The 14,373-nt window shown below is 39.9% G+C and overlaps 2 protein-coding genes and 1 long non-coding RNA gene across 4 annotated transcripts in view; 2 read left to right on the top strand and 1 right to left on the bottom strand.

Annotated features, from left to right (window-relative positions):
• PEX2 (peroxisomal biogenesis factor 2) overlaps window positions 1-14,373 on the top strand; it is a 347,720-nt gene that overhangs the window by 201,869 nt on the left and 131,478 nt on the right. The window lies entirely within an intron of this gene.
• The window catches only part of ZFHX4 (zinc finger homeobox 4), a 151,514-nt gene that overhangs the window by 135,302 nt on the left and 1,839 nt on the right, over window positions 1-14,373 (bottom strand).
• Window positions 13,914-14,373, top strand: part of LOC142600347 (uncharacterized) — a 30,348-nt gene continuing 29,888 nt past the window's right edge. Inside the window, exon 1 of the long non-coding RNA XR_012833784.1 lies at window positions 13,914-14,142. This is a non-coding gene — a long non-coding RNA (uncharacterized LOC142600347). The remainder of the gene's footprint in view (window positions 14,143-14,373) is intronic.

The following is a 14,373-nucleotide window of genomic DNA, read 5'->3' on the forward strand; positions in this document are numbered from 1 at the left end:
ATCAGCTGGGCATTTTGTTTTTATTATGCATAGTCTTTTGTCATTTTTTTGCTCTGCAAGTTAATTTGACTGGTGTGCATAAGTGAAGTGAGCAATTCAGTAATTAACTTTTGTGTTTTAAAATGTATGAACTTTAATTAGATTTCATTATAAACAAACAAATGTCAACCATGATTATAAGCTCCTTGGTTTAACCACATATTATCCCTTTTCAAACAAACTTGATGTCAGACAAATTAAAATCAAGCAGCCAGCAATTTTGAGTTGAATTTTACATGATCTGCCAGTAACCTGATTACTTTAACTTCAATATCATTACAGGAAAAGTATTTCAGGAAAAATAATTACAAGAATTCCAACAGGAGACAAGCTTAATTGTATTGATTCAAAAGATGCATGTATATAGGAACCATGCTGAAGGAATAATGTTATCTTAAATCTACAGTTACTATTAAAATGATATTGTCTGGCATGAAAAAGGCAATTTGAGATTGGTGTCTGAAAAAGCAGAGATACAAAACTAACCGAAATAATTATCTTTACCCCATTATACTTTAAGCAACAAAATATCAATGTGGAACAACTTCAAGGCATGAAGGTTTGCAGGTTTATTTACTGACTGGTGTATCTATTAGTACCAGGAACAAGTGGAGCTGTCAGGACATAATGAAGGTAAATGATTAGTTAGCACAGAGACTGAGCTCTTCTTCAATGCAATAAGAGTTAATTAAAGTTTACCACCAAACATCAACCAAAGCAGGATGTTGATCAGGTTTCAGCATTAAGTGCAAACAGACAATGGTTGGCAGCAATTAGTGCAGCTATCAAATGACATGCAATGATAATTATACATTTAAAACAGCTAAGGGGCTTGTGGAAGGGAGGGAAGAATCTCATCAGCTTCTTTGACTACGTACAGTCAAAGTGCAGGAAACAGGTATCAGATATTTCACTTCAATACTATAAATCAATAGAATTAAAAAAAAAAAAAAAAGAGGTTGTACGAGAACATTATCTGAAAGAGGACAATTCACTGTACATGAAATGGAAGAAATCTGCAGACGACTCCTAACAAAGATAAGTACTAGTTAGATTAAATAAATTACTTTGCTGCTGCCACTCACACTGACACATATAAACAGAGGAGTGTTTGGGGTTTAAAGGCTGGTGGCTGCACTTTTATTACGCATTTCTATGCCAGACTCGAGGTTACCTGGTATCTTTAGTCCCTCTGGCCACGTTCATAACACAAGAAGGCCCAGAAGGACCACGGCCCTGAAGCCCGTGACCACAAAAGGGAGTTTCACGTGCTAGCTGCAAGCCCGCTGTGAGGAAGCCTAGGCTTACCAGAGGCGATTACCTGGTATCTGAGCCACAGCCTAAGGCTCTGCCACACGTCCCCTGCTCTCCACCCCCTCCGATCAGCATGCGTGCTAGCTCTGCCTGCTCCCAAACTTATGCCCAAGTTTTGGGTAAGAAAAAGGAAGCAAGAGCTTTCCACCACGGACGAACGCTGCGCAACGCACAGTAGCTACACAGACACGCTAATAATCCGGAGCACAGCGAAGGGCGAGTGCCATCCTCTGCCACGCTCTGCTCCGTTTCGAAGGTCTTGCATCATGGCGGCAGCTACCGGATCAGCAATACAAGGGAGCCGGTACCAAACTTAATTTTCATCACAGCTTTCCATTAGATCCAAAGGAAAGATGATAAACTTGCAGCAGCACCTCTAATAGTAACACCAGACAAAGGGAAAAACTGCTCTCAGCCCAGCGCCGGCAGTCTGCCGAAGCCCCTCGGCACGGATCTGTGAAGTCAAAACACCCCCAATTCTGCAATATCAAACACGCAGGAAATACAGCAAAGCAGGTAGATATTCCTTCTGCAGGCAAATAGCCATTATTAACTGGTGTAGCCAGACAGACAGTTACCTACACACGTCTATTATTTGGACAATTCCTCAGTAACCGCTCCACGCACTGGAGATGGAATAACTCACTCCTGCTCACTCCTCTTGGGCTGGCATAGTGCAGGTAATGGAATTACCTGGTTAAACACCTACGCGGTTCCACAGCAGCTGAATAGGTCTGGCAAGTAGGATCCCCACCTCAAAGAAATCAAGATTTCTTCGGCATTTTTATGGATAACGTAGTGGCAAAAGCACCCTGCTCTTCCTAGGTACGTAACAGGAAGCAAGACGAGGCTTACCAAAAGACAAGTAGCAGGTTTCCCAGAAAGCTAAGCTGTGACAAATTAAAACCTGATGATGAGAGGGGCAAAGGGGTTAGACAGTAGGACCCATTACTGCAGGATACCATTGAGATCATCAATTTACAAAGGTTAAAAAACAGAATGGAAACTGGCTGCCAAAAGCATTCAGAGATACTGGAATGAATGTGAAAAACAACATCAACAACAACAAATTGTAAAGGATATTAAACCTTGTTCTTCAGAGGTCTAAAAAATTTGCATTTGCAGTCATGGCAAGGCAGCCGTATACAATAGGTTTTGCTACGTCTGCCTACTGTGATATTCTTCAGAAGCATCTTGTACAGACCAGTCAAAGAGAGAAGAGGCTAGCCACACCAGAGTCCCAGTTTGGCAATCAATATGTTCCTATAGTATGAATTACACCTCCTGAGTGAAGGAGTGTCTGCAGCAGGGAGACTGCCCTTAGCTTTTATTTGAACTAACCCATGCAAAAAAGATCATCAGCATCAGTTGGTATTTAACTGTGTTCTATTAATTGACACTTTGTCAAAATCAAAAAACCTTCTTTTAAGATTGTGGAGACCAGATTTATTTTAAATGCAATTTTTTTTTTTTTTTTTTTTTTTTTAGAAGCAAACCCACGTACACATGCAAAATGCATTAAGATGGGGTTTATTATAATGTTGGCTACCAATTGTGATTTTTGTTGGAATGTGTGTACGTTCACATTGCTAAAATTATTTTAATAAAATGTCTTACTGTTTTGCATAGTTCCTGGGCTGCAGCCTAGAGCAGTTCTACAGATTTTTTTTTTTTCCCTAACAAACCTCATTTTCCCAACTAATTCTGTTATGCTAGGGATTTGTGCACAGAGTTGGCTAATCCCAGTATTTCCCTAGAGCTGCATCTAAGCTATGGCCCACTCCCAGCACAAAAGTGTCTCCAAAAGCCCTTTCGCCCCCTTCAGCACTGATACACTCATTGGTCCTGACATTTTCACTTCAGCCATGACAAATGAGCTGATGGCTGTGATCAGATTGCACACGAGGACTGCTTTATCAAAGACGTATCATTAACTCTCATCACTGTCTTCCATTATGACTCTTTTGGTCAAATCTGTTGTGAAAATGCAAGTCAGTTTAAAAACATAACCTAAACATAGCAACAAACAAACTTCATTAAAAAGCAGAAAAGAAAACCAGACTCAGACAGGATCAGAAAGAGACTAGCGTTAACTAAATGTTTCTCTGGGGATTTAAGTAACTGTACTCAACCTCTGCCCCAGTGCAAACATGGCAGTTGACCGTCTTGGAAAGGTCCCTTCCCCCATCACAGACTGCTAGCACTACTTTGCCTTTTTTAGAGAAACAAAAATAAAGCAGCAGCTATCAAATATGTCTAAAAATGAAGTCAACTTTTTTTCTTTTTTTTTTTTCTTGTTGGTCTCTGAACTACTTCGCATTTCTGTATGTCTGCTTTTATCAAAATACGTTTCTCAAATGAATCCCTTAAAGAATATAAAATTTTTGCTTGAATAGCAGCCACATAATCATACTGTTTTCTGACTCACATTAAAAACACCAGCATAAAGCGCTGTCTGCAACGGAAATCTCTCAGTTCACTATGAATACCGCAACCTTTCTGTCAAGTTAGAACCTAAGTTCCAGTTACACAGTTCTTGTTACATCTAGAGGGTTTACAAAGTATATATTTGTTGTAACCTCTTCTAGCAATTCATCTGAGAATACACATCTAGCAGAGTCAACTGTAACACAACAGATCTTGGGAATGGAGGTCATGCTTTGAGATAAAGTGCTATTCACTTTTGGACCATGCAAGAAGCTCTTTATTCCTGTTCTTATTGGCATCAGTCCCCCCTTACCAGAGCAAGAACAAAGCCAAGTGCTCGTGTGAGGTTTATGAATAAATCAGAGGTGAGCCACTTTAAGTGCTGCCCATGATTTCCTTGTTGACAGTGAGCACTTAAACAGGCTTCTATGACCAGCAACTCCTGGCAAACCTTAATGGCTCCTAATCTGTACCCTGCTTCATTTCAGGAAAAAAATGACCCACCCCAATTTTTCTCAAGTCTTCACCTTTTGGGCAACTACTGTCCCACCTTTTTAGAAATTCACGTTCAGGGACTGTCCTGTTTCAGTGCCAAGTTTTCACGTAACACACAACATAAAAATCACCATTTTCTTCCTAGAAAACAAATGACAGCTAATAAAATATTATTACGCCGTGCAGCCTAAGTAATTCCCAGACAAACCATTACACAATTCAGCGTTTGTTTAAATTGCATACATTTTTAAATGAACCTAAAAGATTTCTAATATATTTGCCTCTAATTATTAAAATCATGTAAAAAAAAATTATGCTGAGAGCAGAATCAACCCTTCTGTACTGCTACAGCTGAAACCAGGAATGTTTATAAATCACTGCCATTGTATGTATTTTAAAAAATTCAAACAGCCTCAAAACCCCCTATTTTTAAATAATGATAACATTGAAAAACAAACTGATATCAACCAGTAAACTCAGCGCTGGGCCAAACAACTCTGGTCTAGAAACATTAACGTCCAATTGTGGCAAGATGCTAGGTGTTGCGGTACGTACGTCTTGGATGCACAAAACCACTCAGAGACCTATGCTGTTCAACATTAAAGCAGCAGCCTGTGTGGAGAATACATTTCAAATGGAACGAAATCCTTCATTTTTAAGGTCTCTCCCCCCTACCCCCCACCCCGTTTTTTGGACGTGTCACAAGCTCCAGATGGCTGAATTTATTCTGTAGTAGCTGAGTTATTATCAGGCTTCCAGTTTCTGCTATATTTAAACACTAACATTTTTGACTCCATTGTCTCTTGTTGCCTTTCCACCTACTCGGGGAAAAAAAGAAGAAAAAGAAAAAAGAAAAAAAAAAGAAAAAGAAAAAAAAATTTAGTTGTGACCGCACCGCCCTGCCCTGTGATTTCAGCCAGCGCTCCCCGCAGGGCCGGGCCGGGGCCGGGGCCGGAGCTGGGGCCGGGGCCGGGGCCGGGGCCGGGGCCGGGGCCGGGGCCGGGGCCGGGCGGCGGCTGCCCGGCAGCGCTGACCTGCTGCTGCTTGAATTGCGGCGGGTGCCTCAGTAGATGGCACTCTTCTTTGCACGGGCCTGATCCAAACCCGGAGAAATCAATGAGGCGGCGCTGGACTTGTAGAAAAGGCCCTCGGTCAAAATTGGAAACTACAGCAGCGGTGGGGAAACCACCCGTCAAGCAGGAGAGAAAACCACCGGCCGGACCAGTTGGGACTTAAAACGCCAGTGATGCTTTTCGCTGGAGCTGGACTTAAAACTCCAGTGATGTTTTTCACTGGAGCTGAAATGCCTGGTCCTAGTGCACTGGCTGATGACCCAGCGAGAAATCGTATTTTGCCTCCCATCAGCAATCAGTTGCTCCTGCTGGAAAAAGTCCCGAAGCAGATAGCTGTGCTGAAGCGGGGTGGCTTGTGGTTGGTGTGCACAGGGTGACACTTCCTACCCCAGAAAGGGCTGCACTGCAATGGCAAAGAAAGTGTTTGTTTTTTTTTTTTTTTTTTTGTGTGAGCGGTTCATAAAACTCAAAGGAACTGAGGGATTGAGGGGTAACATTTACCATATAGCTAAATAATTTATTTTAGAAATGTTACATTTTCTTTAATTTAAAGCCTCGGTGCTGTAAACAAAATCAATAACCATATTTCAGTATTAAAAAAATATATATAAAAGGACCAGAGTGAAACCCACAGAAATAAGTTCCCTGTTTAAGGAGCTACTTTGCACTCAGAACCTTATTTTCTGAAGTGGGGAAGGCACGTGAAGTGTTAGGTATTAAACAAGGAGAAACTTTTATTTGAAGGTGGACAGCCACGATTTCTCACACAGGAAAACCACCTGCATTTGAAACCGTTTTGTAACGCTTGGCAAATCCAAGGAATTTTTTTTCCCCTCTCTTCTTATGAAAGCTCTGGCCCTCAGAATACTAAAAAAAATCAAAGAATCCTCCCCAAAAACTGAAGGGAAAGAAGGAAATTCTGTTTTTGTTATTCTTCAAAAAGAGATTATTCTGATCTGTTACGCTACCATCTTCTGGAACAAGTGTGGAAATAACTGGGATTACTCCAGACTTCCATGAGCGCCCCAAACACTGGAGCACTACCAGGGACAGGTGCCTTGTCATCTCAGATTAGGTGAATTTATAAGGCAGCCTCAGTTTCAAAACAGGGAGGAGCGAGCCTTCAGCAGCCGCTGCTCCTGCACCCTCAGCTCTGCTATTACCTGGCAAAAGGAACAGAATTGACCCTCACCAGCATCTCTGAAAGTCCTCTTTCTCACAGACCTTCCTCCGGTGCCTTCTGCACTAAGCACATCATTCTTAAAAATGGAAATGGTAGTGCAAAAAGAGGAGATGAAACCTTTTAAATTTGATTTTATGGGATTATTGTCAACTGGTAACTAAAGGCATGATTCTGTTTCTACTAATATTAAAACTGTATGTCTTGCCAGTTTTACACCCTTATTACTCCTCTGATTTCAGAGGAGTTATTGTTAATTTAGTTTGGGGTGAATGGGAAGAATCTGGTTCTTTGGGGTTTACGTGTCCTAGGCTCACATCAACACAGGCATTTTGAAGGATTTCTTTGTTTCAGAAGCAGAATGTTTGTCTATTTAAATACAATTTTAGATGTACATCTAGTGTGTGCATCACTTGTTCTGCAGACACTGCTGCAGCTTATATGGTAAATGTTTGTTTTCAGAGTCACCATGGTCTACCATGTACATACAGCCTTTAGTTTGTGAACTATTGACCTGAAGGACTATAACACCTTCTTACGAGCTGGTACAGCCTATCAGATCACTGGGAGTGCTAGAAGTCTGCTGGATTTGTCTGTAAAGAGATCCCAGTTTCTGGGCATATTTAAAATTGTTCTCAAAAGTACCAAAAGTAAATAAAATAGAATTTGGACAAATTACCTTCCAAATCTCTCTCTCTCTTCTTTTTTTTTTTTTTTTTTTTTTTTTTTAATGGAAAGCTGGTTCTGAGTAATTTGAACATATAAGAGCTTCTTAATATGGCAAACTTTTATTTTGATCATATAACTTAGTTAAACTACTCCTCAGAATATTTTGTATAAGCAGAAAAAGTCATTCCTCAACAGGAATGCTATATTTCAGTCTGGTACAAACTTTTCTGTCTTAGTTTAGAACTCAGCAAAAGCTGCAGCAATAATGAAAATACTGGCATAAAAGTGCTATAGAGTGACTATCAAAAAAGGAATAAGGTAATATGTATTAAAGACTAAACTTGCTGCCCTTATTTATGCAAAACAAGTTTATCTCTACAGGTCTGCTGAATCCCACCATCAATAAATGTGCAGATTACCCCTCTCAACAACAGCAAATTCCAATAACCACCAAACAGAACCTGCTGCGTTTGTTCTACCTACTAGGTAAAAGCAACTCATAAGTGTCTTGTAGTTTCTACTATCTGCGCATCTGTTCACATAAGCGTATTCTGTGTTACATCTTACTCTGTAAAATCTTGAATCCCAATATCTCAGTGTGCTGGGTTTCTGCCCATTCAGTAAGAATGCAGACATCACATAAGTTATTATTAACCCATGTGTTATCCAGTTCTACAGGGGCTGGAACTTTGCCAGAGACAACACATGGTGCTTGGTTAACAATATTTTAAAATATAAATGAATTTATTTTTTAAATTAACACATTTTTTCTTATGGAAATACACTAATAAGCTGTTCCCAGAATGAAAGAATATCCCCTAAGCAAGCTCCTTTAAAAGAAGTTTTAAGGAATTTCATAAAGTTAGCAGTAAAACATTCCCAAACCCCACAGAAGGTCTTTAGCTTCATCTTAAAAGAGAGAATTTTTGTGACTTTATTCTTACCAAGCACTTTCTGCCTTTACAGTTTTACTTCATTTATCCATAAATAATCCTAATTTCTTAGAGGCATCTCTACACTGTTTAAATATTATCAAATCAAGCCTAATACCAAACTAACCAACATTTGCAAATAAATGTTCTGCAAACTAAAAAAAAAAAAAAATCCCCCAAACAAGTTCATATTTAGTCTAACTACCAACAGTTTTCCACAGTAGCTCTAAATCAGTAATTATGTTGACCTGAAAAAAAAAAAAGAGAGCCTATTTAATATGCATACATACAAATAATTATTCACACTGCATTTGATTTACATACGTACAAAAGAACCACTTCCCACTTTCAAAAGTGGCTCAACACTTATGGTATTTTAACTGCCCTAATTACTGTTGAGAGAACATAATTAGAAGCACTGATCACATTGTCAACAGCTAACCAGTTGCAGCCCCGTCTGGGGGCCTGATCCTGCTCTGGTTGAAGTCAGTGTGGGCTAGCACTGATTGCAGGAGGAGGCTGAGGCCCTTCTTGCCACCTGAATCTACTGGAATCTAAGCGTTTTAAACAATCTGGGTACACCGATGCAGTTACGCCTAAAACCCCGCTCCTTACGTGCATGTATCAATTTCTATTTCCGTAAGCTTTCTCTATTTTCAAAGCCGGACGAAGAGAGTAATATTTTCCCCAGCAAGGCTTCTATACCACTTAAACAGTTAGCACTGAGTCAGAATTCATAACTTTTTCCAAAAGAGAAATAGTTTAATAATTAAAACAGATATTGACTAAAGCCCGCTTCCTTGAATACCAAACTTTATTAGATTATTATGCGTTGATGCCTAATTTCCATTGGCAACTTTTAAAATAGCTCCTTCCCTCCCTGCCGGCCCCCCTCCTCCCTCTTTCTTTCCCCCAAGCAGAGTGCTGGGAATCCTTGATACCCAATAGTCAATATTTGGTTTGCCTGTCGTATTCCTGGAGCTCCCCTCCATACAAACCTGTGCTTCTCATCCTTTCGCTGCGCTACTCTCATACATATTACTTCACATGATGATGGAAACTCGGGGCATCTTAGCAAGTTGCTGAAATCTGAGCTTCTGCTTGTTTTCTCAAGTCTTGGACAAACATAACTTTAGGGAGAGCTGAACATAGGCATAAAGAAAGAGGAGCCTGCATTTTCATCTTCCTTTCATCTCAGTCATTCAGTCAACCATTCAGTGCCCTATTCAACAGAGCTTTTCATTATGCAAAAAAATGCTAATCCTTTTCCGATGCTTTCACACTTGTATAAACCCCCATTCCTTCGACTGAAAAGCAATTATATCAGTTTACCTTTCTGTCAAAAACAGGATTAATATTCCAATACCAGAATCTCCTTTATTTTCCTATCTTTTGCTTTAGGAAACTAGAGATTATTAGTGGAGGTATTCCTTAGAGCAAGAATACATTATTTTAAATATGATTATTTTAGCCAAAGCAAGAGGGGGGAGGGGGAGGGAGAGAAAAAACTTCAGTTGCTGCGGAAACTCTTTTCAGTGACAGAACTGACCTTCCCTTTGCAGAGGCCTGAATAGAATGAGCCTCACTCTGGTCTATTAATCAGAAACAAATTATGAAAGAATGTGGCTGGACTGGTTGACACTATCCTGTCTTGGGAGACTCAGTAACAGCCTAGTAACAATGTCCTCTTCATGGGTAATGAACAGCCATGACAAATGGGGCAGAGAAACTATTTATTTGCATATGCAAATTCTCACACAAGGGAAACATGTACAAACAAGTGTCATTGTAAGGTGGATTAGGCAAACAACGCTTTCTTTTTAGGACATTCTGCAGCCCAGAACATTAGTCAGCACAATTAAACCAGTCTCCATGGAGACTAATGAAATTTCACCATGGTATGAGTTAAATTAGATAGCTAGTTATGTGTTTTCACAATCCAACTTGAAATCCATTATTGTTTCAGAACAATACAGCAATTGTGCCTGGCTGATCTTTGCCAGCTCAACAAGCTCCTAAGTTGACAATTTGCATATGTTAATATAATTAAGCACTAATTACATGAAACTTGTACATATTCACATGCACTTTCCCTGGGCGCTTCTCAGTTTGAACCTTGGCCAAGTCTTTAACCCTTTGAATGAATTTGGAGCAGCAAAGCTCTGCCTTCTGGGTACAGCCCCAAGGCAGATGCAGAAAAGCTCTTCATTTATAAACACAAAGCTTAACCTGGCTTCTCATATTTCTATCAACAAGGTTAGAAAACATTTTTGTATGTGTTGGGGTAGGAGAAAGGGACGGGGGGGGGGGAGGGGGAGGAGGGGGGGAGAAGCTGGAGTGGAAGTTCTTTAGAGACCCAGCTCTGGTACCCTTTTTGCATATGAAAACACAAATATTTACCCACACTACAGGTTACGAACACATGTACTGCCGTTGTCACAGGTTCTTCAAGACCCGAATTGTCAAAAACTAGACTGGGTTTTACTTCAGTGCTCTCAGAACCACAAAAATGGGAATGAGATAAGGAAAAAAGAGCAAGCAGTAACTAATGAGCTTTACATAAATATATGCAGAGGCAATTAAGCAGTGTTAATTACTATGACAGCAGTTAATTGAATATAATTAGATATTTTAAGCTACTGACTAAGGCATAGTTAAGATTAATTTTATTGAGATTAATTGTAAATAAGAATAGATTAACTCTGTGTTTTGACAGGCATAAAAAGTAGTTCTGCAAATTAACTAGGAGAGCAGAAACTAGCACAAAAATCATATATTATTTTAATGTCACACCTCAGAATCATCTGCTCAATAAACATGACTTTTCAAACCCAAACAGACAGGAATCTTGAAGAAAAACAAACAGCTTGCAGAGATTAAAGAGCCTTTTGTCCTTTTTCATGTGCATTTCTTTTAGCAGACTAAATTAAGCGAGTCTGGTGTACGTTTTTAGGAAGGAACATTTCACACTGAATGGAAAAAATGTTCTATCACATATGAAATTCATGCAGCTGTGCGGAACTTGGTCCAGATGGTCTAAGACTATAAAACAACACTAAATGATAGACAGTAGGGCCTTCCCAAGATTATGTGATAAAGTCACAACCTCATATTTTGACCTAAATTTTCTGTCATGTATTGTTTCCTTCCAGATCAGATAGCTCCATTTTAATTTTTAACTGATCCTGAATATCCAATGGAAACTCTTAATAAACATTGCTGATAAGCATCTAAGCAGAAATCATAAAATATTTACAAAACGCCCCTTAGCTTCATTAAAACAATGCTGAATCCGAAGTGCAGAAAACAGTGCCCTGGCTCTCCCCACAATACTTAACTGTTCACACCACTTCGTTTAAATAGGTAAAAATCCTTCGTTTTAAATATGCTTCAAAGAAAACCCAAAACACATTCTGCCAGCAGATTAATTCATGCATGCTGTTTAAGAAAATTAACAACAAGGCTGAAGAATGCTGAACAAATCACTAATAAGAAAGGAGCTTCAATTGATTTTGAAATAAATCAATAGGTGATTAACACAATATTTTTAAAGCAGTAGAATGTATATATATTATATAAACATATATATTATATTTTCAATACCTTTTTAGCTCTTAATCGAACAAGGGCTTTACAACAGTGAGCATGTCCCTATATTGACTATCAACTTCTTTGGAATGCCTTTAGTCTTTTATAACGAAAATCCAAAAACGGTCTGTGAAACAAGGCTACGACAAGCCATTCTGCAGTGAAAGATTTTAAATCATCCAGCCTCTTCTAATAGACTTGAGACTTATTGAGGTAGAAACCATAAAAAATGAAGAAGGGAAATTTAATCCCTGAAATATTGATTTGCACATTAATATCATATAGGCAGAGGGCAATTTGGCTTCATGGAAATGACACATTGTCGACCCTTGGTGAAGTCAGAGCCAATCTAACTGCTGAACATGTCTGAATCTCAAGAGTTATTAAGGGCTTCCCTTCTTGCCTTTATGACTTTTCTTCAGCCTACCAATGCAATCTTAAATGTATTATCTTTAAGAAATAATTGTAAAACCTCAGGGGTTTTCCAGTTAATGGAAGGGAGGCTAAACCACATCAGATTCTGAAATGCAACATTAAACCCTTGCAATCAACAAAACCACCTCAATTCTCATCCATCCAGTGCAGGATCTAATATTGTTATTAGAGATAATCAAATTTCATTGTGTAAATTTAGGCTCATGGTCAGAATGGAAGCAGTAAATTCTGCAATATTAAACAGTGATTTTTCTCGGCCCCCTTTATATGTTCTTTGCTGGTGCACCATCTTCACAAATAAACCTAAACTACTCAAAAATCGAGGAACAAAACTGTCTTCCTAATCTGAAAGATGCACGCAATGTCATTTATCATCTCCACAGCTTTCCTTTAGGTTTAACTTGATCTAGCGGATAAGTTTCATTTTAGAGAATAATAAAGCAGTATCACTGCATAAACCAAACAGCAGGTACTATTACTGTGACTTACACAGATGGTTTACCTGACCTTTCTTTGTTCCTTGGGTAGGTTTCACTTTTGCAGATTTACGACTTTTCCCTCTATATTTCATTGAACCTTTATGTTCATTATCATAAAAATGAAAACTATTGAATACATGTTTATGTTGACGAAGTCCAAAAAGCCCACGACTAAAGGATAAAGAGATGCTACAATGCACTGTGTGGATCTCTAGATCGTACACTATAAATATTCAAGCACAGATAGCACGAATAACTGAATAATCCTGGTGAGCCCCAGCTCTGGAGCCAGGTGCAAAAGGTTAAAACAGCTGGCTAGCCATCTTTTATTTTGTGTGCCTTCCTACCGGCTGAAACCGCAAACCCTGAAAACTAGCAGATATTCCCTCAAGGTTGATTGTCTGATTTTTTTCATTTCAACCAGTTTAGTAGGATCCCCCAGTCGAGAAAAGAGAGAAACTCCTTAAATACAGTCAGTTGAATAGGAAGTGGAGCAATGATGATTAAGGCTCTTCCCCCCCACACACACACACCCCAACCTTCAAACCCCCCGTTTATTTCCACAATCTTCTTTGTGCACCTTCCCATCCAAATGTTTGTATTCCTTATTTCAAAGAAAAGCACTCCGGATCGTTCTGTCAGTTTTGCCAGTAAATATAAAGTAAAACAAGTGTTGATGGCACTGAGAGTGTTACATACCCAGGCTGTGTTTTTGCATTGCTCTCAATGGAAGCGATCGATGCCCATGTCACAGTCGCGTCCCAATCGCAGCCAAGTCTCTGCCTCAATCTAACCAACAACAGGCAGGGCTGCAAAGGCTTCTCACTACCTCTTCCATCCATCCACCACCAAACTAAAAATATAATGCTACATATGATCTTTTTAAACACTCCACCACCGCTCCTAAGGATCGAGCCACTGCAAATCCAGGGGAAACACAATTGAAAAAAAAAAAAAAAAATACACCATCAAAAAAACCCCAACAAACCCTCACAGCAACCACCCTGAAAGCACTCGATCCCTCTCTTTCCACTCTTTCTCGACCTCCTCCTGCCAACTACATGATCCTTGATTAAAAACGGAACAAGGCTAATAAAAAGAATATTTAAAAAAAAAAAAAAAAAAGAGGAGGACGGAATGGAGCCGAGGAAATGCAACTGTCAGAAAACGGGATGGTCAGACTTCCTGAGTGAACCTGCCTGTGTCTGGCTTAATGTAAATCCACCATCTTCAGCCTGGCAAGTTGTCTTTTGGTTGGGCTTTTTTTTTTTTTTTTTTTTTTTTTTTTTTTTTTTTTTTGGTGGGGAGGGGGGTGTTATGTTTGCGATCTCTGCCTTGGTACCTAAGGAGGAAGAGGAGGAGGAGGAGGGTGTGTTATTGAATGGTGGCTAAAGCCTCCTCGGGACGGCGCTGAGGTGAAACAGGCTGAACCCGACTGATGTGCCTCCTCTCTCGGTTGGACCCAGTGCCCTAAGCAGCCGATGAGAGACCCCCGGCCGCCCGGCTCGCAGGTAACAAAAGAAATACCAACCCGTGCGTTTTCTGCTGCGCTGCTGGGGAGGCTGGGGGGGTGGGGTGGGGGGGGGAAGAAGATGCAGGAAGGGAGGAGTGGAGGGGAACCGCCGTAAGTTGGCATCGGATGGGGGGAAAGTTTATTAGCATTTTTGCAGGAAAATTCATGTAAGGCAAGAGGGGGAAGCAAGGACGCGTCTGCCATTAGCCGCCGTGATGGGCAGGGATGC

The sequence above is a fragment of the Balearica regulorum genome, chromosome 2 (assembly GCF_011004875.1).
Source record: "Balearica regulorum gibbericeps isolate bBalReg1 chromosome 2, bBalReg1.pri, whole genome shotgun sequence".
In the NCBI taxonomy this organism is placed as follows: Eukaryota; Metazoa; Chordata; class Aves; order Gruiformes; family Gruidae; genus Balearica; species Balearica regulorum.